The following is a 26851-nucleotide window of genomic DNA, read 5'->3' on the forward strand; positions in this document are numbered from 1 at the left end:
GGCCATTGCTGACATACTCTTAAATGTTATTTGTTTGGTCATTTGCCTTTAATATTCTGGAGTCTCAGACCAAGAATGAGTTTACTGATCAGGAGGCCTGTTTTTAATTCCAAATTGAAAATACTTGAACATAAGTCTCCTATAGCCCTGCTAAACACGCAAGCTTACGACTGATTCAATCAAGTTAATGCTCCTGATGCCTGTGCAAATGCTAATTCTGCTCAACTTGAGCGATTGAGTACCATGCATCACTTTTCAACTCAGTGCTTCCTTTTTTTTTTTTTTTTTTTTTTTTTTTTTTTTCTTCTTTCTTACACTTGTAAAGAAAAATAAATTGGGATCTACCCCCTTTAAAAAGGGGTCTCCAGCTGTCTACCCTCTCGTAGGTAAATATGTAAATGAAGTAATCTTTGACCTAGTAAATACATACCTGATGAGCTAATATGCTTCCAGCACCATTTTGACATTGAATCAGGCTTTTTTTGTGTGAAACAATCGGCAACCCTCAACACAGATGATTATTTTAAGTGTTTTGTGTTTTGTTACATTTAGTTCCTTCAATCCTTTTGAGGCCTGCCTGGATGTAGCTCTTGGCATTTCTGCAAATATTGGATAGTTGTCTGTTAAATCGTAATGTCACACCTGGTGCTAAGCACAAAACTTTGTTGTTGCCATCTATAATTTATTACAAAACAAAATTATTTGGGATACCCACTTTTACGTTAAATCCTGGTTTCAGCAATAGAAACCCTTCCTATATCTACAGTATATATTGCTGTATATTTATGTAGTCCTGCTTTCCCAGTGATGTCATAGCCTAGGCTGTTTAGCTATGCGGAATTCTCTACTGGCTTTGGAACAGAAAGTCAACAAACCTATCACAGTGATGCACCTGACAGCAGTATACATGCTCCCACCTGTGATAAATTTCAGATTGTATTACCGGGATTAGGAAAGATTTTACAATGGGCAAACGTTGACTAAATGATTTATAAAGTAATGTAAAAATTAGCAATTTTATGCTAGTTTCAGTTCAGTTCTTATTTAAGGCACCCTTATTTGTCACAACATTGTAAGCTCTAGTGATTGGAGTGGATGTGCATTTGTTTTACCACCTACATTAACCTCCTTGGCGGTATGAAAAATACCGCCAGGAGGGAGCGCAGCAGTTTTTTTTAAAATTTTTTTTTTTTTTTAATCATGTAGCGAGCCGAGGGCTCGCTACATGATAGCCGCTGCTGAGCGGCATCCCCCCGCCCGCTTCGATCGCCTTCGGCGATCTCCGATCAGGAAATCCCGTTCATAGAACGGGATTTCCTGGAGGGCTTCCCCCGTCGCCATGGCGACGGGGCGGGATGACGTCACTGACGTCGGGACGTCATTGGGAGTCCCGGGCCACCCCTCGGCGCTGCCTGGCACTGATTGGCCAGGCAGCGCTGGGGTCTGGAGGGGGGGGGGGGGGGCCCGCGCCGCAGCAGATAGCGGCGATCGGGCAGGGGCCGGCGGCGATCAGAGTGCTGGCGCAGCTAGCAAAGTGCTAGCTGCGTCCAGCAAAGCAAAAATTATGAAAATCGGCCCAGCAGGGCCTGAGCGGCACCCTCCGGCGGCTTACCCCGTGTCACACACGGGGTTACCGCCAAGGAGGTTAAAACACACTTGTTCTGTTGTTGAACAAAGATGTATATATTGAAGGACCCCGATAAAGATTACACAGGAGGAAGCCCTATATCTGTGGTTTTGGCAGATAACCGACTATCTGAATCAATAATTATCAAATTGGATAATCGGTGCTGCAAAAGCATGCTCAATTGATACAACCAATTTACCTGTCCTGACACCCCCCCCCCCCCTCCTCCCCCCGCCCCCCTCCAGTTGCCCCTGCATTGATTTACTAATGCGGCGTCCGCACTTCCACGTTTACGCCCCACATGGTTGCCGACGCATTGCACATGGGGAGCGTGTGTGACGGCAGCCACATAGGGCGCGAATGCGGAAGGGCAGTGTGGACTCCAGACAGGTAAAGTATTAATGCATAGGCACTAGGAAGAGTGTACATTTTGGGGGTACACGGCCAGGGGTGGCGTCACGAGCAGGGCTGTGGATTCGGGGCACAAAAATCTTCCGACACCCCAGTTTATGAAACCACCGACTCCAACTCCGGGTACCCAAAATGGCTCCTACTCCTTAGTCTAATACTTACCAGGGCTATGGATTTTGTACAAAATCATCAGACTCCTCAGTTTATGAAATTTCCCACTCAGACTACGGGTACCCAAAATTGGTCTGACTCCACAGCCCTGGTGAGGAGGCCGATTTCCGAAAGCTTTCATACTGAAGTAGCCTGGGAATTGGCCTGCAGTTTATGGCGGCCAACAGATCTGTTTTGGATCAGAGAGAATTATCCATTGATGGATTGGCTCCCAAAATAGCTAGATGTGTGGGTACCTTAAGAATCAGTTCACACTATGCTGGGGAGGCACTTAGGAGCGGATTTGTGACTATGCATTTGATGTGCGAAAAAAATGTGCATTTCAGATTTTTGTGTTGCAGAATGGGCATGAATGGTTCCATGCTTTCTTGTAAGTGTTCTTGTAGGAAAGCATGGGGTCTGTTCGCCATTTCTGTTGACTTGCTGCTTTGGGAAGGGATTCGGCAGAAGATAAAATGAGAACCGGCTCTTAGAGGCATGGTTAATGTTCACAGAACTTTAAGCGCTGAGATCCTGATTGATCTGTCTGGTGAAACGCTAATGTCCTACTAGCAAAAGTGCACCGTAGTCTTTGCACATTGGGTCAGATTTATAAAAGACTGACATTTTCAGTTTCTCTTCCTTTTAGGGCTCTTTCACACTAGAGGCTGCGGTAGAAAAGGCTGAAAGTCAGCCTTTTGCTTAACGCCAATACATAGCGTTTTCAAAGCGTTTTGAAAGAGTTTTACAGCCCATATGAAAACGTCCTTTTTTTTTTTCTTCTATAAAAATAAGTGAACAAGATAGCTGTAAAACGCTTTGAAAAGGCTTTGAAAACGCTGAAGTTGGCGTTTTCCATTGACTATCATTGAAACGCCAACAGCCAACTTCGGCTGTAAACAGCCCTGAAAAAGCTCCTGAGAGCGTTGAAACGCAACGCTCCAAAACGCAGAGTTAGATGTGAAAGGTAAAATAAGTCTATGGACTTTCTTTTACCTAGCAAAACGCCAACTTCGGCCGTGGCGTTAAAACGCCGAAAAATCCCTCTGGTGTGAAAGGGCCCTAAGTGTCGGCAACTTAGCACTTATACTTTCGATGTCTGGAATGGAGATCTTTCTGCGAACTGTTTCACAGTTTTATAGTGGAATATTTTATGTGAAGCATTCTGTCAGAAAGTTTGTTTCCATGACAGACTTTAGAAAGCATATTTCTGCTCTTTCCTGCCTGTATATCCCAGAGGGTATTCTGCTTAAAGTCAGGCTGAAGATTTTAGGAAATGGTTTAAACTAACTTGACAGCAGATTCTTGTTATGGAAACTTTCTGACTGCTGTGGCCCTCAGTGACATCAGCTAAGCAGGCCCTTTGGAGCATTCAGGAGGAAAATGCAAAATCTTCACCTGAGAACACAGAAGCTGATTGATCATGTTCAGATTAATAATTTAAACATATCTTGTCAGTGGCTGTTACTAAATAATTATTCTTATTTGTAATATTTATATAGTGCTGACCTCTTCCACAGCGCTGTACAGAGTATATTGTCTTGTTGCTTAACTGTCCCTCAGAGGGGTTCACAATGGAATCCCTACCATAGTTCTAATTCTATGCTTGTATTATGTAGTCTAGTGCCAATTAAGGGGAAGCCAATTAACCTATCTGTATGTTTTTGGGGTGTGGGAGGAAACTGGGGAGCCCAGAGGAAACCCACACAGACACGTGGCTGAGAGTGATAACCATTACGCCACCATGCTGCCCTTCGATAGCAAATGGATAGTGCAGTAGTAAAGATATTTCAACAAAATTAGATATGAACTGGGATATTTACATAATCAGAAACCGTCTAGAGCAGCCTTTCTCAACCTTTTTACCCTGGAGAAACTCTGCAAATAACCTTTGGATCTCAAGGAACCCTTGCAAACTATTTTTCGGTCTCGAGGAACCCCTGCATTTATTTTAGTAGGTGAGGCTGTGTTTCACTACTACTGCCACTTATTATACTGTCTCCTTATCCTAGTGCTTTTTATTAATGTGCTGATTATTATTCTGACCCCCAATTTAGGGTTTCTTTGTACAGTACCCCCTATTATGTGTGCTATTATACCCCCCACCACCACCACAATGGGGGAAATGCAAAGGAACCCCTGCAGAGTACTCAAGGAACCCTGGTTGAGAAAGCCTGATCTAGAGCTACAGAGGTGGTTTAATTTAGGGTTCCATCATTGTTAAATTTAAATACTCAAACAGATATGATCGATTCAAATATACAAAAAAATTTTATACATTTTCAGAGCTTGGTTTAAAATTCATATTCTGGGAAACCTCATGGCAAAGGGTGTCCTTTCATCCAAATCCTATGTAATGTAGGTTAAAGTCCCACCTGTTGTGTAGCATTATTGCATAAAAGGTACAGTCCTCTAGCCTTTTCTTACGTGCTGCCATACAGACATTGCTAGTAATGGTGTGCCTGTTTGCCAGGAGGAGTAGAAGTAGATTGAGCTGTAGGATTTACAGGTGTGAAGGGGCAGAAATCTAGACAAGAGTGAGAGGCTGCTAAGAAAGGTTTGGCAGAGGGAAAACAAGGAAGTGAGGAGATAGATGATGGCAGAGAAAGTAACGAGCTGTACCGACATCCGACTTTTAATAGCTAACTATTATGTAGCAATATACATTGTATTGTACAGTAAATTGAGTGTAGTCGATTCAAATCTAAAAAACCCACTGTCGCAAAAAAATTAAACAGAAGCGGAGGAGGACCTCTGCTCCACCAGTCTAAGAGTAGCTTTGGATACTGGTGACCATGGCTATGTATTGTCAGCACAAGTCCAAATACCCAAGCAAGGTGTAAAGTTTCATTAAATATATACAGTAGCTACTCAAGAGTTTACAGCTGTTTTAGCTTCTAGAACTGCTGTGCACCACTCCTCAACCCCCCTACTACCAGTACTGAAATGTGGCCTGTTAGGAGAGGGCATTATACCATCTGCATTTAGCTAATTTACCATTGTTTTTTTTTTTTCTTTTCTCCAGTATCAAATCTCAGCATCTGCGGTTACAAAGAAATCTGTGATCTCTGAGTTTGCAGAACTTTTTTTTTTTTTTTTTTCCTGGGACTTTTTCCTTTAATTTTTTATTTTTTTATATTTGTGTGCGTGTTTATTTCTTTGAGGTTTTTAGTTGTATAAGTGGGAAGTAGTAAGAGGTGTCTTTTTTTTTAATCTGTAATGCTTGAACTGTATGATAAATATTGCAGGTGAAATATGTCCATTAACATGCTTGCACACAATAAAACTGGTTATTTCTGTTAAGGGTGCAATGTTCCCTCGCCATGTCAGAGCTGAATCTATTTTAAATGACGAGTATAGTGTAAAATGATCTTTCTGTTTGCATGTGTCACAATGCCTGTATATGAAGCAATATTACTCACAGCAAAATACTGTATGTGAACCTCAAATATATTAATATTTGTGCAGGTATGTAGAATACTTATGCACATTTTGTAAAGGTTAGTGGTTTGGCTTTACTTGCATATGTATATATTTAGTTCTCTATACAGGTCTGTTAAATGTCTCCAAATTGGAGAAAATTGACGGTGTGATCTGTTCCAGAAAGTTCTCAGCTTGTCTGAGCAACCTTTTTGATCTCAATATAATGTATTTATTGTAGATTTTTGAAATGACATTTGATGAGAACTGATTTTTTTTTTCTGTAAACACATTATAGATCTTTATCTTATATGGTACCATAATATGATAAACTACATTATTAGAGGCTACCTATAGTGAAAACGGCAGTTCCAGATATTGAAGCAGGTGTAAGCCTTGTACGCACGTTCAGGGGTGAGTCTGTACAGACATGTTGCTAGTCTGCAGGCTATCGATGTGTTTTATTACTCAGATGGTAGAGGGACGTCCACGCAGTGCATGCCATAGTGACTTCCAGTTTAGCAGGGTAAGTGGGAGAACAATGTGCTTAGGGGTCACTTTGACATCTGAGGTCGCTAAAAATCCGACCTGCTCCTGTGCATATGCTAAATTTGAAATCTAGCACAAGTAGTCATGTTCCCGGTTTGCCAATCACATTAAGTATAAATAATCACATTAAGTATAAACAAGGTAAGGGATTTCCTGTTGACCCTTTTAGACCTCATACACACTCTGGGTAATCCAGCTGAAACTGTTTGGCGCCATCTTGACTGAGAATCTAACATTCCCATTTTACTTGGAATTACGTGCCTCATGAAATGCCACACACACACACACGCATTGCTTCGTAGTCCCTCTCCAGTGATGGTACACGTTGTAGGGGAGTGGTCGGTAAGATCTACTTCTGCTATTTAATAGCTTGTTTATCGTTCCAAAGCAATGAATCTTTTTGTTTGCAATTTGATTGTCAGTTTATACGGCTCTTTATCTCAAGGTCCTTTTTAAGAACTGCAATTTTCCAATTAAAACCTGGTACCCTGAATCGAGGAAGATATTACCTAGTCTTCCTTCCACTTTTTCCCTTGACAGGAGGAGAGTACCTGGAGAGAGGTTTTCTCTCCAGGTAACAAGATGCTGTACTCTTCAGGACCCTAGTGGTTCATGCCTCTGCAAACTGAAAGCAGCCTGGCTCATGCCCCCCCCCTATATAGTGTAAGCCATGTGCTCCACAATCATTGTTAATTCAGGGCATGGTGATACAGTTGCCATAACATTTACCTGTCTGTATTGAGCATATCATGATTTGTTTCCACAACCTAAAATATTTCCCTGAGTAAAGTCAGTAAATTTGTTTTTAGAATGTGCTCAGCTATATTGATGTCTAAAGTGTAAATATCATGCATTTGCTTCAGTAAGGTTCGGAGGTTTTCAAACATGTCATAGAGATTTGCCAGCCATGCACGGGTCTTTTACCATTTCTGGAAGCAGAAGGGTGAACTAAGAAGCTTGAGTTCCTCTGAAACTTTGTAATCTGTGAACGTGCAATATTGGTGCAGCCTGAGGACGTGTTTAAAGGCTACCTTGGCGCTCAATCTTTTTCAAAAAGGTTGCCTACTGTGTGTGTGTGTGTGGGGGGGGGGGGGAGTTGTGCAGATGCTTACCACACCTCCCGTGCCCTATAATCCCTCCATTTCCTCCGTTCTCCTGTAATTGCCAGAGTTCTGCCCTGGCATCTCCCTCCGTTCTCCTGTAATTGCCAGAGTTCTTCACTTCCTGGTCGGTGCCCCCCAACCAGGACATACTACTCTGTGCATGCGCAGTATGTCCACTTGGGCGCTTTGCGACCGTGCTCCCCAGCGACTCCATATGACGTAAGCACCACTCGTGCAGTCTCGAGGTGCCCAAGCAGACACACTACGCATGCGCAGCATAGTATGTCCGAGTCGGAGGGCACCGACCAGGAAGAGCGTAACTTGGGCAATTACAAGAGAACGGAGGGAGACTCCAGGTGCGGTAAGCATCCGCACGACTATCCACACACAGTAGGCGTCCTTTTTGAAAAAAATTGATTGCTAAGGTATGCTTTAAAACCTTCTACTGTGAGCAATTGGTTATAAAATGGCTTAAAGTGATCCTGAAATAAGCCTAAGACCTATAACCTAAGCATGTGATCTTAAAGTATACAATCAAAATTGGCTTTAGTGCAAACTTATGACCAGATTGCATTTTGCTCCAGAGCTTATACCCTGATGGCTAATATGCTAATGACTACTGTTCATTCCATTGCCTTTCAGGCTGTATTCACAGTGGGACATTGCGGTTTAATGTGAAGTTTAAGTCGCAACATGTCTGCGTTAAGGGGTAACACACTGCAATTTTTTTTTAACGCAACTTTAACGTCACACTGTGAATGGGCCATAAGGGCCCATTCACACCTGAGCGGGAATCGCACGATTCCCGCTCGCGGCAAACACATTGTAGCCAGTGGCCGTGTTCTCACTGCCGCGGTTGCGGTTAGCGATAACCGCAACCGCGTTGCATGCAGCGGTTTGCCGGCGACGAGCGTTCCGCGATTTGCGATCGTGATTAGCGTGCATAGCACGCTAATCGCGATCGCTCCAAAACCGCCGCAGTGTCCAGTGATTTTTCCGCGCTAATCGCGGGAAAATCACTCCCGCAGAACGCCGGCGGTAATCGCCGGCGTTCTGCGATTGTAAGTGTGAATGGGCCCTAAGGTTAGCATTGCAGTGCGGTACGCTGCATTATAAGACTTTATAACGTGCGACCATAACGTCCCACTGTGAATGCGACCTTAGACCTTATCTATTTGTTAGTTCAATGTGATGAATATCTTCACTGATCCAATACAGGAGCTCAAGTGCTCAACAGACCTTATTATCCATTCTCATTTTACTTTCTTATGCCTTCTTTAATGTCTGAAACTAATGAAAGCTGAAAAATTTGCACCTGTAAGTATCCTGTGTTTTATGTAGATTTTCATCATATGCTCTTTCTTTAACTTGGTGTGCTTCAGAAATGCTTTACTGTGCTAACTTCACCACTGGTAACCATGCAAAGAAAACTGCTTAGCTACATTTTAGTTTCCAGACAAGCATTTGTCAACAACTGTGTACAGTGTGGAACTCAAGTCTCTCAGGGAAGGCTGCATATTAAAAGGAACCCCAAGTGTGAGATCAATGGAGCCTGCCATATTTATTTCCTTTTAAACATTGCCAGTTGCCTGGCATCTTGCTGATCTTTCTGATCCATAGTGTCTGAATCACACGTGAAATAGGCATGCAGCTAATCTTGTCAGATTTGTCATAGACCTCTGATCTGCAGGCTCTATAGCTTAGTTTATATGCTGGGAATACACCATGAGTTTCTTTGGCAGATGGCTTGACGGATCACTTATGACCGGTCCGATCTGATTTTGATTGTTTTTCTGATCGATTTTCTCATAGAAGTGAATGAAAATCGGTTGGGAAAATGATCAGAAAATCAATTGGCCAGTAAATCTGCTGAGAACTCATTGTGTATTCCCAGCATTAAAGGCAGAGGGTCAGCAGGACAGCAAGGTAGTGTGCATTATTTAAAAGGAAATAAACAGGTCATCCTCCATATCCCTCTCACCTCAGGTTCCCTTTAAGTAGTCTACCTCAATGTCTTTTTATACATGTCACCGTGCTGTGGCTTTTACAGAGATCAGAGTATGACATGGTTAGGAGTGGCATACACCTGTAGTTCTCATGTTCACAAGTTCAAAAGAATGGGGCTTGCTGGTGCTCCATTTTTAGAATTTTGAGGGAAGAGCAATTTGCTTGTGCCCTATGCTTTAAAGGGGAATGTAAAAATGTAATTAAAAGCTATTAAATATGACATTTAAAATGTCTGTATTTGTTTGTTAATATGACCAGTTTTGTGAGTTCAATACTGGTCTATTTACTTGTGTGTAATAAAGATGGAATATTTACACAAAAAACAGGACCTAGTTTCCACCAGTTCTGGAGACATTGCTAGTGTAACAGTAAATGGACTTGTTTTCTGTTCCCATAACTGCCAGTTTTTCCTTTTTTTTATAGACCTTTTAAAGTTGGCCAATAAACCAAATAACACTATACATTCTCTCTTATGGTGGCCATACATGGTACAATTTTTCAATTTTTTTTCGATTAGATAATTTAGTTAGGTTATCCCGTTAGGTCGAATATAAAGATTTTTCCAGCATGTCCGATCTGATTTTTCTCGAAAAAAACGGGATAATCGTTCGAATTTTTTGATCGAATTTTTTTTTTAACTTTCATTCGATCATTTAGATAAAAAAAACTGGATAATCGAACGTTTTTATTGTACCGTGTATGGCCACCATTACATGGATTGTTTAGGTAGACCATCACAGTACATAGTTGTTGATATTATTATTATTATTGTAAATGTGATACAAATACAAATTCTGACTTTTAGGACCTCTTAGAACCTCATTAATGCCTTGAAAACAAATATGTTCTGCTGCCTTCAACATTTTTGACTCGGGCTGTTGCATTGTGCCAACCTATGCTCTGTTTTAGATGTATCCAAACATTTGGAATGATTTTATTAAGCAGATTTTCATGCAAAAAAAAATTAAAATTGTAGTTTAACCTTGTTTTTCCATTAAGAAAAGTGACGACTAAATGTGTTTTGAGCCTAAATACTGAAATACCTGATTTCCTGTTAATATTCTCTTCTTGTAATGCCCTTTACAGCCATATTCACGTTAGCAGTGGAGGGTGCACTTTATGTATGTTAGTGTTCTAATAGTTGGAGTGTTCTTTCGAGAGGAGCTAGCAGAATGATAAGCTGCTAACCTGCAGTCTCCTAACAGCAGGGCACATTGCTGGCTGTGCTGCTCAGTTCCCTAAATTACAGAATTGCTGAATAAAACTAGGGAAATCCTCTTTTGGCAGATAAGTTTTACATATACTGATCTCTCTGCCTGGAGCTCCACTTTAAAGCGGAATATAACCCTGCATTTCAACTTTGCTCTAAAACATTATTTACAGTATATTATATGCAACCAGCATTTTTTTTTACTAGACCAGCATTGGAAGGGTTACACAGGGCTTTAAAGTCCCTAGAGATTTCTGCAGACGCATCCGAACTTGAGTTAGATACGTTTTGTTTACATAAATGTATCTAAGTGTTTATTGTGACTCATCTCTCTCACTGAGGAGTTGGAGGACAGCCAAAGAGTGTGTAACATTTCTAAATATATACATATAACTAAATAGAATGTAACTATCTGAAGGTCTGCATGGAACTTAAAACCTCTGTGTTTAACCCTTCCAATGCTGGTCTAGTAAAAAAAAAAATGCTTTTTGCATATAATATGCTGTAAATAATGTTTTAGAGCAAAGTTGAAATGCAGAGTTATATTCCGCTTTAAGTGTACTTATGGATCATATTTCCCTCTGGAGTAGCTGGAAGATGTGCAGTGGTCCAGGTCTATAGTAGAGTGATCTGCTTTGACTAAAGGTCTAAGTGGTGGGATCATAAAGATGGCTACTCCGAAATGTGGACTTCACAAATCTACTTTTTTGTTGTTTTTTTTTTTTTTGTTTATGCAAGTAGTGCTTAAGTTAGGTTAAAGCAAAGCTCCAGACTTGGCAAAACCAGCCAGGGCATAAAATAACCCTTGCCCATCGCTGCCAAGTGATTAGAAAAAAAAAAGTGTGTATAAGACCACTGGTACAAGATCCCCATGTTGTGAAAAATTAAAATATGGTGACAGAGTGCTATTGACCTGTGACACAACCTCCTGTAGATTTTGGAGAGGGTTGTGGCCTTGCCTACTGTACTGGAGACGGTGGCAGAAAGCATTGCTGAGGGAGGAAGTTGCACAAGCACACATGGCCACAGCATAAAATGATTTTTTTGTGTGTGTGGGAGGGGGGGGGGGGGTCCGGCCAGACACTATGCAGCAGTGATTAGCTAAGCTAGGCTTTATTATAAGTTCCTGTGCCTGATTTCAGCTTTAAATGCCTTCTTAGGTGGCACACAACAGCTCCCTTTAAAAAAAAAAAATACTATAGCTTGCTAAAGACCATATGACTATGTTGTTCGTTTTTTGTTTTACCTTGTGTGTATGTGCTGGTTTTCATTTTGCCGGATCCTAGAAAATAAAATTTTTATATTTCTGGAATTGTGCTGGTCTCCTGAATTAATTCAACATATCACTCATCCTTACTGCACATAAAGTGAGAGGAGGAACGAAGTCCTGGTACAAGCAGGCTGCATGTTTGTACCAGGACTCCTTTCCTCCTCTCACATCAGTTGATACTTTTGGTCCTGGTGCTTTGCACGATCATAATTATGGCCTCAATTCACTAAGATCATGCTGGAGATAAGGCAAGAGAAAACTTGCCACCACACAGTGAGATAATTATCTTATCTCTTCATTCCTTAAGTTACCTCCTCTGTAGTTAATTTACCTCCTGTGTAGTTATTTTCACACGCAGTTAATTAACAGCCTGTCTTTAACTCTGGTGTTTAAGGATTGAAGAGTTAACTTAAAGACAGTTAACTTTAGGTTTGCTTGAGGCAAAATGTTTCCTGAATACTACATGCCTCATCACCATGGTGATAACTATAGAAACGTTATTAAAGACAGGAGATAAGCTTAGTGAATTGAGGCCTATGTCTGGTGTCCGGATGACTTTAACTGTTAGTCATGCATTTTCTACATACATTTAGAGGCTTTTCAGATTAATCAACTATTATAAGAAACCTCAAATTCGAGGACCCAGGAATTCAGAATCTAGCAAGGGTATACCAGACATTGTTATTGTTCATAAATTATTTGGTATTTTAACTATGTAACTACAGATGCTATATTTGGCATTTTCCCTTTTTGAGGCCGCCCTCCCATGATATACAGGGAGCTGTCAGTTACCTGTTCGGATGCTGGATACTCTTCTGCTTTTCCTCCATGCGCGGTGCTACACTCCTGACATCCTCTTGTGAGTCCTGATCTCATGATATGACCTGATTGATGGTGCAGCACTGCCCGGTGATAGAAGAGTCTCTTCTACCACCCCTCTTCCAGCAGGGTTCCAATCACATGTCCTATCATGCGATCGGGAGTGTAGCACTGTGGGTGGAGGAGAAGAGTGCCAATCTGGCCGGACAGGTAACAAACGGCTCTCGCTCTGCATGACTAAATTTGTTTTGCTACCTAATGCAGCAGATGCCCTGGAAATAATTTTTTTTTTTTTTATTGAAATTCAAGCAAGTTTATTAAATATCTTCAAATGGTACAAAGGTAAAGGATGAACTGCCAAAGGTTAAAAAAAAACAAAGTAACATTACCTGAAACTGAAAGATAATGTACACTTCAGAATTAGGCAAAATGACATTTGCAGGTAAAACCATGTATTCAACTCACCGCTCTTCTGCAGTAATTTAGGTTGATATAACTTTGAAAGTTGGTGCTACCATCTTCTACAGGTGTCCCTACTTTTCAAGATTTAACTATAACCGCTTCTGAATGCATAACTACTACTAGAACACAATGTAGTGCAATAGCATTGTGAGCATTATTTCAACAGTATCATACTGTAGATAGTGACCACCAAACATGGATCAGGTGACCCCTACCGTGACATTATCTGAAGCATGTGTCATTTGCAGCCAGTACTCCTGTGAGATTCTAAGAGAACCCAATCACAGGTGTAAAAGTGTTTTTCTTATTTTTTTTTTTTTTTTTATAGGTTGATTCAATTGTGCCCATGTTAATTCAGCTGTCAATATTTGGCAGGTTTTTTTTCTCCAAAGCCTCTGCAGTTTTAGCTCCCCTATATGACTCCCTGCTTTTGTATTCGGATGTTTGTTACAGGATGAGTATATATTTGAAAGTTACGTTCTGAAGTGACTCCACCGCCTGGGAATCATTATTAGTGATGAGTGAATGTGGCCATTTTCATTTAGCCATAATCTTGACAAATTTCAGATTTTTGCGCAGATGAGAATATACTCAAAAATATATGGGCAAGCATAGGGAAACATTTTGTTCACCAAATGCATTCAAGTCAATGGGCCTGAATCTGTAAGAAGACAATGGGACTCTGTAACCAAGCAGCTCAGGGTGACCCAAAACCACAAGGAGAGTATAGGGGACTAAAAGACAAAAAAGCCCTCCTACTAAAAAGCAATGCTTAGGTTGGTTTGTCTTCTTAAAACAGAAGAAATTTACAATAACTCTGCTATAAATGAACATCCGTGGTAACCCACAATGCACCACTACTGAATAAGCAAACTATCTCTTTATGCTCGTGAAAGCCAGGCTAGCATCCAGAACCACCGGTGTCTAGCAAGCCTATACCTTTAAACGGGCACAGAGATGTAATATTAAAAAAAAAAATATACATACATACATACATACTTGGGGGCCTCCTCCAGCCCCATCCACTCTGATCGCTCCCACCCTGCCATCCTCCTCTGTATGCAGCTTCGGGAACCGGGTCCTGTCACTGCCGTCAGTCGGCTCCAGTCTATGCACGAGAAGTGCGCCCTCTACATATCTCTCCAGCGGCTGCTGGAGAAATATGCAAAGGGTGCACTTCTCGTGCGTAGACTGGAGCCGACTGAATGCAGTGACAGGACCCGGTTCCCGAAGCTGCATGCAGTGGAGGTCTGTGGCATGGGCGCGATCTGAGCGGATGGGGCTGGAGGAAGCCCCAGATATGTATAAATCCGTTTTGTTTTGTTTTCTATATTACAGCTCTGGTACACTTAAAATTTTACAGAGCCGAAAGCAGACTGGGGAGCCAAGTGGGGACAACAAAAGAGCCTTTTGTGGTTCGGGTGTCTGGCTTCAGTCAAAATTGAACCTTGTCCCCCGCTTTTTATATGTCAGCCAATGCCTCCCCATCACCTTACCCCCAGAATTCATCCGGGACATGCTGAAATATATTAATACATGTATCTGGGGACACAAACCCGCCCCCCCCCCCCCCCAAATAAAGCAGCAAACTTTGTCTCTTCCAAAGGATGAAGGAGGAATGGCACTCCCTGATCTTCACAAATAGCACCTATCCTCACAACTCTGTTGAGTGGTCTAACAGTGAAAACCCCAAGGCTTGGGTACTGGTAGAGCAGGTTTCAATGGGGATGGGTTCATTTGCATTGGGATGGGTGGAAAACCTGAGAAGAGAAATGTTAGCATGGGGTAACCCACTTATGTTGGCCTCTGTTAAGGCCTTACGTAAAGGTCTGGCATCAGTGGGTTTAGCATTCTTCCCAGGTAGACTGACACCTCATGGACAATCCTGACTTCCCTCCTGCGGCTGACATTCCTTTTCTGCAAAACTGGCCCTCAGGCAATAGCCCAAGAATTCATGAGTTTATATCTCGGAGCTGTCAAATCTTTTCTGGATAGGTCAGCCCTTCGTGATGACATTGCTCTAACACCATGGCAATTCTTTAAAATCAGACATTACTTGAACTCGCTGAGACACAAATTCGACTGGTCAAAGGCCTCAACAATTTTTTTTAAAAATCTCATTCTTGCTAAATCCAAACCTGGCCATTTGATTTTACTTTTGTATCAAATGCTTCTGGATAACGTACACTCAAATAAGCTAAAATTTTAAATTCAGCGGGAAACATCTTGGGAGGGAGTTGAATAAAGACCAATGGCAAAAAATCTTTACAATTAAACCATAAAGGGCCCATGTGTGTCAATACTCAAGAACTTGGCTATAAGATCATCACAAGATGGTACAGAACCCCTTCAGTACTTCACAAGATTTTTCCCTCCGTGTCTAATCTCTGTTGGAGATGCGGAATACTTGAAGGTACACTGATGCATATTCTCTGGTCATGCCCGCTAATTGTTCCCTATTGGAGACAAATCCATCATTTCATGGAGAAAAGCCTATGTGACCAGCTTAATTTTACACCAGAGACCTTTCTGCTCCATGTTACACCAGAACCTTTAAAAAGATTTTTAAAAAAAATCCTTGGCAATCCACATGATTAACATGGCTAGGCAGAGCCGGGACAAGGTCCTCCAGCACCCAAGGCTGAGACACCAAAGTGCGCCCCTCCATCCCTCCCACCCCAGCCATCACACACTGATTGCTATTGCTAAGAGGCGCCCCAGGGCCCCCAACGCCTTAATCTCTAGTTATCTGGCTTGCAGTCACTGCCATATATCCCCTTTACTTACGTTTCTCTGTTTCAAACATAATATGGGAATGATAGCTGAGGGAATTGTGCGCCCCTCCTACACTGCGCCCTGAGGCTGGAGCCTCTCTCGCCTCTGCCTCGGCACAGCCCTGTGGCTAGGGCTTTGAATCCTGTGAATTGGAAGTCTGTCTCGCCGCCTCAACTAAAACATGGATTAAATGTGTAGACTCCTTAGAAATTAGAATCGATGGAGAGGTCAATCCTACTTTCCCAAGACAAAAATGATCAGTACTTATCACCTGGTTGGTGTGGGTGGAATTCCAATGTTCGCAGGAATACAAATCCATTACTTTCATGAGAATGCAACTTAACCAGGCTTGTGACTTTTTTTTTTTCTCTCTGACTCTTTTTCTCCACTTTCTCGTCTTCCTCTTCTTTCTTCTTATATCCTCCTTGGCACTGGAGGTGACATATTCTAAGTGTATCATCACTAAAAAACCTGTTCCGAATCCAAAGTATATGCTACACTTCTGCAGACTATATCAGAAATTTGGACTCCCGCATATAATGTTGAATGTTTGCTATTTGCTGAAAGGTTTAATATTGTTACTACATTTCAGATGTCTGTTACACAATGCCTTTTGAATTATTACGGAATGTTTGTATTTTTGTCTTTCTTTTTGACTAATAAAAACTTAATTAACTAACTACAAGGCCTCGGCTTCAAACTCAGAAGGGTCAAATTGTTGCCAAAAACTTGTCTCAAAAACTGCCTATATAAGTTGGCATCCTTTACGTGGGCTGGGTAGTAGCTTTCAGAATGAAGTAGGCTATTGTAGCCTTTTTTCTTTTTTTTACCCTTAAACCCTTTGTGGTCAACCGACCCTCACAAACTTCGATGCATAGGTCCAAAAACTTGACTCTAGTGTCACCAAAGTCTGCCAAACTCTCTATTGATATTATCGGAATTAGAATTTTAAAATTCTGCAAACTCTTCTTGGTTACTGCTCCAGACAACTTCATTTTTTTCCATAGTTTAATGGTGTTTTTAAAGGGATTTAAGGGAGACAAAATGGTCTCAAACAAACCTTTTTCTGTCACTATGGTAGGCTAAGTGGGGTCCCCATGGCAATCCCAGAGATTTGGCCATGGGGACCCCATGAAGGTTCCTAGTCATGTTGACATTTCAAATCTGGTCAAACAGATCACAATTTAATGTATGCACTATAATCTTAACAGATCATGTTCGTCTGGAAAGTCTTTTGTAAAATCAGTAATAAAGAAAAGCAGTGTCCCAAAATGCCTGTACCATACAAAAAAAAATTGGCATGAGGGATAATTTATAAGAGCAAGTATAATGGTGCTAGTGCCACAGCCTTTGATAAAAGGATGGAGAATATTGCACATATTCCTAGAACACGCTGTAGAGGGAGATAATCTCCAGACTGTACTACTAGCTGGTGACTGGGCCGGGTCGATTTTAACCTCACAGGAGCCTATAGGCACAGATGTCCTGGCACCTTAGACTTCACCCTCCATGAACCTACAAATCCCCACCAAACCGCACCGTAAGTGTGCAGGCTGGCCCAACTGTCACTTCTCCCTTACTTCCCTTGCCCATCATAGGTAGCTAGGGGTATCCCTTAGAATTATGTAACCAGAAGTACCCTCAATATTAAGTATGCTTGGAAGAACAAAGAGAAACCGAGAGCCCAATATGGTGTAATGTTAAGTTGGTTGTGGTTTAAGGCAAATAAATCTTAGATACACTCACAAACATGGGTTACCCATAGGCAACCACTTCAAGTGCAGGTGGGGAGTATTAGAACCTGACCCAACTCAGGTTTTTAAGATGTCGCTCTCTGTAGATAGGAAAACGGGGTAGCACCCCTCCGAGGGTGGAATCAAGATTTCAGCAAAGCTTTGTGTACAGAGGCGCCAGAGTAGAATAAAAACGTTTAAAAACCGTCTAAAAAAGGGGGATGTTCAGGTGGACTTACCTCCCTCAAAAATATAAAACTCAATTGAGTCACAATATATCAATACACAGAGGCGCTCACTTCTGTATTTACACCCATTGAGTTATGCTCCTGTTTGCCTGATGAGGTGGGACCACACCCGTGAAACACGTTGCACTAAGTGGAGTTGAATAAAACATTTTTTTGTATTGATATATTGTGACTCAATTGAGTTTTATATTTTTGAGGGAGGTAAGTCCACCTGAACATCCCCCTCTTTTAGACGGATTTTAAACGTTTTTATTCTACTCTGGCGCCTCTGTACACCAAGTGTAACGATCGGTGAAACACAGAGAGAATCTGATTATTGGTGATCTGCAGTATCACCAAAAATACAGATATATACCTGATTATTGATGATCTGCAGAATCATCGATAATACAGATATATCACTAACCTCTGGACACCTGAGTGATATGAGGGTTTGGTGCAACAGTAATACTTTGAGAAAAGCACCTGGAGAGCAGGTACAAAGGCAGTAAGGAATACTGCACTAGAGAACCAGGACCTTCCAGTAGCCTGAGAATCTCCCGGGGAGAGGAGTCAGGCTGGGAGTAGGAAGGACCAGAGAGTGAGTGACACCAATGGGTGGATGTCACTGACTGATCTGGGAACTATCTCTAAACTGGGGAGATAGCTCTCGAGGTCGGGCAAGCCAGGTCGGCAACACACAGTCAGATAAAGTACAAATAAAGTACAAATACGCAGGGTATGGCAACAGAGTATCAGATTAGCGAAGTACCAAATCAGTGATCAGAAGATTGGTCAGGAAAGCAGAAGGTCATAACAGATAATATACAATGCCTAGTCTTGGGTGTGAGCTCCGTGATCATCAACACCCTGGAACTAGTCTGACATATAACAGGATGGTAACACAAATCCCTAGTCTTGGGTGTGAGCTCCATGATAATCAACACCCTGGAACTAGTCTGAAGTATAACAGAATGGTAAATACAGATTCTGACAAAAGGTCTGAGTGCTTCCACGTAGTGATCGCAACGGCAGACAACCAGAGACTGACCAGCACCCAGTATATATAGCACAGCGCTCTCCAGTGCCTCCCCTAAGTGCTGGACCAATGGGAACTGGTACAAGTGTCAGCTGACCGGCCTGGTCAGCTGATTCCCTTCTGGTTGTCATAAAAAGTTCTGCCTCTCAGCGCCCTTCTGAACCTGTGTGGACTATCAGTCCCAGCCACACCAGACATATGTTGTGTACCACCCGCCGCGCTGGACGCGGAACCAGACTATCAGGGCATGCGGCGGTTTCTCCGCGTTCGGCCATACTAACAGATGTAGGCCTACGCGTGCAAACCGCCGCGTTGGACGTGGAATCAGCCGCCTTGTTCTGGGCACATGTGCCGGCTTTTCTGCCTTTTCTCACACCAAGCTTTGCTGAAATCAATATTAAGTAACTAGAGATGCCCCCAAGTATTAGGTAGCTAGCAGTACCACAGTATTAAGTAGCTACTAGCTAGAGGTGCCCCTGACTCATCAGGGAGATCTCATCAGTGGAATACAGAGAGTAGGGTGAGTTACCTCTCATTTACACTCTCATCAGGACTCTGCATAAGGAAGAAGGCGCTCAGGGAGAGGAGTGAGCCGCCTTTCCACCATCAGGTGTCTGTAGGCATGTGCCTACAGTGCCTTATGGCAAATCCAGCCTTGGACTGAGCAGAGAATTGTTCCAATAAGTAATCAGCTTACTAGTCTGTATTCCAGATATCCTTTACCAGATATATGGTGTCACAACTCATGGGTGGCAACAGCAGCCAAAAGCAAGCCACTGCATTACGTGAGTTCCAATTCACTGGTCAGGACTCCATTATATGTCATCTCAGTACATTAGTTAGCCTGCAAGTATCCAATAACATTTTTAGAAGTACATTCAGTATTGCAATTCAGTGCATAAGGGAAGCGTTTCCCATGTGTATATCCAACGGATGTAATTTTGGTCCATCTTTAAAGAAACTGTCCATTTTCAGACATTTCTTAACCATCTACTGTATGTACCACAGAATTTTAAAACTCTTATTTGCCAGTTATAATTCTCAAGAATGATGTGGATACCCTTTCTATATGCCATAGATCTTCCAAGTGGACTTTTAGTGTTCTTTTAGTACATCACACTAGTAACTTTTTGCAAAAAAAAATAAATAAAAAAATAAATAAAATTAGCAAACATTTAATGGAGTGTCGTAATCGAACTTTGGCACAGTTGTTCTTTCCAGACTCTTCCTGTCTGTTCCCAGAGCTCTTCTGGCCTCCACCAGCTGATTAAACCCCCACTGTGTCTCCTGGTGGGCACAGCTACAGCAGACACAATACCCAGAGGACTGCTCCTCTCTGCACAGTCAACTCCGTAGGCCTTCAGAGCGCCCTTGGATCTGCCTTTCTCCTCTGGATCAATCCAGGCAAGCGCTGTCGGTCCTGAGAACACCTCTATACCAAAGTTTTGATTCCGTTTCTTTTTTCCTTTATTTTTTTTGTCATTTAGAAAGGTTGCAGGTTGACTATTTAAAGGACAACTGAAGAGAGAGGTATATGGAGGCTGCTATGTTTGTTTCCTTTTAAAGAGAACCCGAGGCGGGGTTCTTACACCGCAATCCTCATACAGACGCTGGGTCTGCGTATAGAGCCCAGCCTATGTTGCTATGTAGCTTCCTCCAAAGCCCCCCTGGGCGCTGAGAGACCCCATTAATCACAGCCGCGCTGTCGACATGCAGCGTGTCGCAGCGTGCTGTGTTTACCTCACTAATGCCAGTCTCGCCACTCCCCCGCCTCCTGAATTGCTCCGGTCCCTGCCCACGTCCCTTCCCTCGCCGCTGATTGGAGGGAAGGGACGCGGGCGGGGACCAGAGTGATTCAGGAGGCGGGCCAGAGCGGAGACATTAGTGAGGTAAACACAGCCGCATAGTGTTTTATGGGGTCTCGCAGCATGCAGGGGTTGCTTTGGGGGAAGTTATATAGCAACAGAGGCTGGGCTCTATAGGCAGACCCAGCCTCTGTATGGGGATTGCGATGTAAGAACCCCGCCTCGGGTTCTCTTTAAGTAATACCAGTCGCCTGGCAGCCCTGCTGATCCTCTGCCTCTAATACTATTAGCCATAGCCCCTGAACAAGCATGCAACAGATCAGGTGTTTCAGACTTTAAAGTCAGATCTGACAAGTCTAGCTGCATGCTTGTTTCTGGTGTTATTCAGAAACTACTGCAGAGAAATAGAGCAGCAGGGCTGCCAGGCAACTGGTATTGATTAAAAGGAAATAAATATGGCAGCCTCCGTATACCTCTTACTTCAGTTCCCCTTTAACCTCCCTGGCGGTAAGCCCGAGCTGAGCTCGGGCTATGCCGCACAGGAGGATTTCTCAGGCCTTGCTGGGCCGATTTGCCTCTTTTTTTTTTTTTTTTTTTTTTTTTTCAACACGCAGCTAGCACTTTAGCAAATTACAGTTTCTAACTGGGTCAGGTCCAGGTCGGACATCAGTGTTACCCTCACTGATAAGAAATTAGGACTATAAAACACTTACCTAGCAGAAAATGGTTTCTGAGAGCAGGAAAGAGATAAAAAGGGCCAATAGTTCATAGATTTTAGCCCTGGCACACTTCAATGAATGTGCCATTGAGCAGAAACAATGAAAGTCAAAAGTTAAAAATTAGATTTAACCACTTCGCATCCAGACCTTGTTTCCCACTTATGGACCAGAGCAGTTTTGACAGTTTAGCTATGTCCTTATTTAATCAGAAATAACTTTATCCCTACTTATGACCCAGAAATGAAATCTACCAGGTATATGGCTTTCATTGTATGCCATTCTTTCCCTGGAACAATTTTGTTTTCTATGAATTTTTATGGGAAAACAAGGGAAAAAATAGAAGAAACGCATTATTTCTCAGTTTTACCAATTCCAGTTTAAAAATAAAAAGTGCTACTGTAGATAAAAAACACACATTTTGTTTGGCTATTCTTACTGCTTATCAACTTATATTATGTTCCTGTCACAATTTATGGTGAAGATATTTGATTCTGAAATAATGCTACAGAGTGTAGTTTTCACTCTGAACTGAGAAAATAAATGTATTTTTAATGGTAAAAATCAATCTCATTAGCTCAGGGAACTTACCGGTATATTCCTGTTCACCAATTAGTGCTGCATCAGATAGTGCCAAAAATGTGCACAGGAGCAAGCCCAATCCTACACAGCACTGCGTCTGGTACAAGACGTACAGTATATCTACTGACTCGTGGTTTAGATGAAGTCACAGAGGATGTACAGTAGATATACTGTAGTGGTGGATAAAGTGGTTAAATATAAAATAAAACTGTGGGATATCTAAAAGTCATTGCTAGCAGAAAAAGGATAGATGTAGTTGTTTATCTCATCAGTTTATTTTTAACTCAGGTATCCTTTTAAATAAGCGTGAATGAGTTTGAAACGTAATTTATTGCACTCCATAATTATCCTTGTTTATATGCACCTCTCTAATTCTACTAATAGCACATATGAATTAGGGTGGAACCCCCCCCCCCCCCCCACCCTCCATTTTATTGGTTTTATTCTCTCATGGAGGTACGCCTCTAATGAAATAAAAATGTATATATCAAATTCCCCTCCCCTCTCTGGCAGATTAGGAGGGAGGAGGGGAAATTGCTTCTTTGTAACAAGCAGTTTCACCCTGGATCCTGGTATCACCCCAGATCATGCAACCGCACTGCTTCTTCTGTGACTATCCTATCTTTTAAAGCTTCTTCTTTTACTGGGATAGCCAGCTGGGATTTGTCTGTTTTGGCTTGCTTTTTCTTCTTCTCTCTTTTTAGTGATACAACTACCTGGATGTCTTCTGTTTTTCCACTCTTAACCACCCTGGCGTTCTGATTAAATCGCCAGGGTGGCTGCGGGAGGGTTTTTTTTAAATAAAAAAAAAACTATTTCATGCAGCCAACTGAAAGTTGGCTGCATGAAAGCCCACTAGAGGGCGCTCCGGAGGCGATCTTCCGATCGCCTCCGGCGCCCAGAATAAACAAGGAAGGCCGCAATGAGCGGCCTTCCTTGTTTCGCTTATATCGTCGCCATAGCGACGAGCGGAGTGACGTCATCGACGTCAGCCGACGTCCTGACGTCAGCCGCCTCCGATCCAGCCCTTAGCGCTGGCCGGAACTTTTTGTTCCGGCTACGCTGGGCTCAGGCGGCTAGGGGGGCCCTCTTTCGCCGCTGCTCGCGGCGAATCGCCGCAGAGCGGCGGCGATCAGGCAGCACACGCGGCTGGCAAAGTGCCGGCTGCGTGTGCTGCTTTTTATTTCGTTAAAATCGGCCCAGCAGGGCCTGAGCGGCAGCCGCTGGCGGTGTTGGACGAGCTGAGCTCGTCCAGACCGCTCAGCTGGTTAAAGGGGAACTGAAGAGAGAGGTATATGGAGGCTGTCATGTTTATTTCCTTTTAATCAATACCAGTTGCCCGGCAGCCCTGCTGATCCTCTGCCTCTAATACTATTAGCCATAGCCCCTGAACAAGCATGCAGCAGATCAGGTGTTTCAGTGGTTCAGACTTATAAGTCTGATCTGACAAGACTAGCTGCATGCTTGTTTCTGGTTTTAATCAGATACTACTGCAGAGAAATAGACCAGCGGGGCTGCCGGGCAACTGGTATTGATTAAAAGGAAATAAACATGACAGCCTCCATATACCTCTCTCTTCAGTTCCCCTTTAACGATTTCAGGCAGAGAAAAAAAAAAAAAAAAGGAACACAGCATAGTTATTTGTGTGCTAGGCACTGTACATACCCATGTCTATCTCATCATGTCACATGTCCCTTTGGGTATCCTTTAAGTGCATGCATGCACGCATGACTGTTGTCACCTGAAATGATTGGGACTCATTCCCTTGGGTGACAGATCAGGGGCCAAGTGCTCTACAGAGCTCCGCATCTGTAGACGTGCCTCTGATGTGTGATGATAAAGTCATTGAATAACTTATTATGCAGTACTTGTCTGACGATATCCAATCAATTGGATATTTACATTGTCAGTATAAGAATGATGAATAGGCGTACTGGCAGTTCTATTGCCTTTTAGCAAGTCGTTAAGCTGGCTTCGAGAATGTAATCTGAAACTTCCATGTGTTGTGAAGCATACTCTATGAGATGTCAGTAATGTCTCTTATTTGACCTACACTCAACCCCCACCCCCTTACCACCAGTAGGGTTACAGTGGAGAATCACCTGCTCCATGCAATAGCAGTCCACATCCTGTCTGTCTTCTCTGTCTGCAGCATGCTTGTTCTCTTTCCTAATTCAAGTGGCAATATAGACAGAAAAGACAGAAGGGAAGTGGACCTCTAGTGCATGGAGCCCAGAGTATATATTCGCTGCACTAAAGCTCTGTAGGGGTGGGGCGACACGAAAGGGGGCTGCCTAATATCACATCGCAAATTGTGGGACAGGGCGGGGCAGAATTTTTATACACTCCTACACTGACCAGATGTCCCATTTTACTTGGGACATGTCCCAGGTTCAGGGTCCCCTGTCCCAGGCTGCAATGTGTCCCAGGTTATGTCCCACTTTTGGCTGTTGGGTGTCCCAGCCGTGAGACTCTGTGGCCGCATGAGGTAATGTTTGCCTCATTTACCGTTTGCGGAGTCGGAGTAATCGTTTTCTAATGCATTTCATGTGTCAGAAGTAACGGTTATTGCAGTTCCTGTGTCAGAGGTAACAGTTGCTGCAGTTATTTGATGGTCATAGAGACTGCATTTTCTACTTTGGGGTTATTGTTGCAGCATTTTGCATGTTGTGGGCTCATGGTTATTAAATGGTATGCTAATACTATAGCATCAGCAGCTTCTGCAGATTACATGCACAATCTAATCCCACCATAGTCATAGACTAATGTCCTACGATATTATTATGTATTTATATAGCACTGGCATCTAAGGCAGCACTTGACAGAGAATGTAGTCATGTCCTTGGTGGAGCTTACAATCCAATCCCAGCCATAGTCAAAGTGTAATGTCCCACCATATCATTATGTATTTATGTAGCACTTGCATCTTCTGCAGCACTTTACAGACTAAATAGTCATGTCATGTCATGTCATGGACTGTCATCCATGATGCAAATCTCCCATTTCACCACATTATTGTGGGAACACTGCTTTTACTCATGTGTCTGGGGAACATTGCCTAATTACCTTTAGGGTCACATTGCCTATCTGGGTTTCAGGAGGAAACTCTGGCCCACTGCCTCAGAGTTACATTACAGTTCACTCCATCCACATTTTCCTACTGTGATCAGGGACACGCCCATTTTTTGGTGCAGTGTACTACCCCCCCCCCCCCTTCCTCTTCCACACACACACCACCTCTGTCCCAGGTTGAGCCAAGAAAAATCTGGGACCGATTTAGCCTAGAAACTGCTTAGGCCACACACTGTGTCACTCTGTCCTGAAGTGAAGTGATTCTAGGGGTCACTCCTGCCTACCTATGAATCAGCCGCCGGGAGATTTGGGCCCAGGGTAAAGCGATAAATGGTTAACCCTGCTCCTGCACAAGTCCCGGCAGCATTAATTACTATTCTCCAGGCCGCCGTGGACAGTGGGGAAATATGTAGTTCAGCTGCCAGCTATTGCTGGCTGCCGAATTACAATTTTTTGTAGTAATTTGTGCTGCATCTTTTGACAGCGCCCAAATTACTCACTGAGCGCCACTATAGCTGTAATGCCTATTACGGCCTATGGTGGCGCCAGGTGGGCCCAAATCTTAGTGAGGCAGCACAGTGTCATAGCGGTTAGTGCTCTCGCCTTGCAGCGCTGGGTCCCCAGTTCCAATCCCAGCCAAGTCAACATCTGCAAGGAGTTTGTATGTTCTCCCCGTGTCCATGTGGGTTTCCTCTGGGCACTCCAGTTTCCTCTCACATGCCAAAAACATACAGATAAGTTAACTGGCTTCCCCCTAAATTGGCCCTGGGCTATGATGCATACACTACACTATACATACATAGACATATGACTATGGTAGGGACTAGATTGTGAGCCCCTCTGAGGGACGGTTAGTGACAAGACAATATACTCTGTACAGCGCTGCGTAATATGTTGGCGCTATATAAATACTTAAATAAATAAGAAATATACATTTTTTTTTACAGCACTCCTTACTTCCTGCTAATGTGGTGGATACTAGAAATGACATTGTTTTAAAAAAAAAATTGTATTTTGCTTTATATAATGTTAGCCAAATGCTGCAGCCTAGGTAACATTTGGCATTGTAGTTCCACTTTTTTGTTTCTACCAAATTTTGTATGTAAAATATGCCGTTTTGCTTTTACTGTATACTGTACAATAAAACAATGGAAAAATAAAGCTTCCACAGCTAACTTGTGTACCACCTAGTGGTAAAAGTGTCAAAAATAAATAAATCAATAATAATGCACATCTACAGGGATGCAGGGGTGTTATTTTTCCCGGTCTCTTGTTCTGAGGGAGTGGTGAATGAACAAGGCTGCCTTCTGTAAAAGCTATTCGCGGCTACAAATGGCTGTGGCTCTGCATATGTAATCGGTAGGCGTGTATAACTGAAGAGTCGCAATAGACAGACAGCCGGGCTATCGTAGGAGAGGTGAGGAATGTGACTTATGTTCTATTTATTTATAACTGACAGAAGGTAGGCCTGCGCTTCCTCCAGCCACCATTACATTTATTACATTCATTATATTTTGATTTATGGACCAGCTTGAGTCCTGCATAGGCTACTGATGAGTTCTGGGGCTCATCCTGCTGCCACATCACTCGCTTGAAGGTAAGAGTGTGCACAGTATAGACTTTGCTTCAACCTAAATAGTTTTTACATGTACTTGAACTGTCTATATTCTGTATGCTTGCAGGAAAGAAAATAAATGCAGAGCAGATAATATTATTACTGTAATTCTGCTAATGGGCTAGCAGGAAGTAATATGAATGGGCTGCAATACTCAGCACTGCTGTCCAATAGGTGGAGCTCAGGGAACATGCTAAGAATGGGCAGGTTGTTCAGCTTCTTAATACACTAGCAAAAAATTGTAAAAGTGCAAATGTAT

The 26851-nt window shown here is 42.7% G+C and overlaps 1 protein-coding gene across 4 annotated transcripts in view; it reads left to right on the top strand.

The window, feature by feature from the left end:
* The first annotated feature begins 20078 nt into the window (after positions 1-20078).
* SLC37A4 (solute carrier family 37 member 4) overlaps positions 20079-26851 on the top strand; it is a 93825-nt gene continuing 87052 nt past the window's right edge. Inside the window, exon 1 of one of the 4 annotated variants that reach the window (XM_068240864.1) lies at positions 20079-20206. The gene's annotated coding sequence lies outside the window, so the exon portion shown is untranslated. Of the gene's footprint in view, positions 20207-26283; positions 26395-26452; positions 26575-26851 lie in introns of those variants that run through there. The other 3 variants (XM_068240862.1, XM_068240865.1, XM_068240863.1) reach the window with 3 other exon arrangements.

The sequence above is a fragment of the Hyperolius riggenbachi genome, chromosome 6 (genome assembly GCF_040937935.1).
Source record: "Hyperolius riggenbachi isolate aHypRig1 chromosome 6, aHypRig1.pri, whole genome shotgun sequence".
NCBI lineage: Eukaryota > Metazoa > Chordata > Amphibia > Anura > Hyperoliidae > Hyperolius > Hyperolius riggenbachi.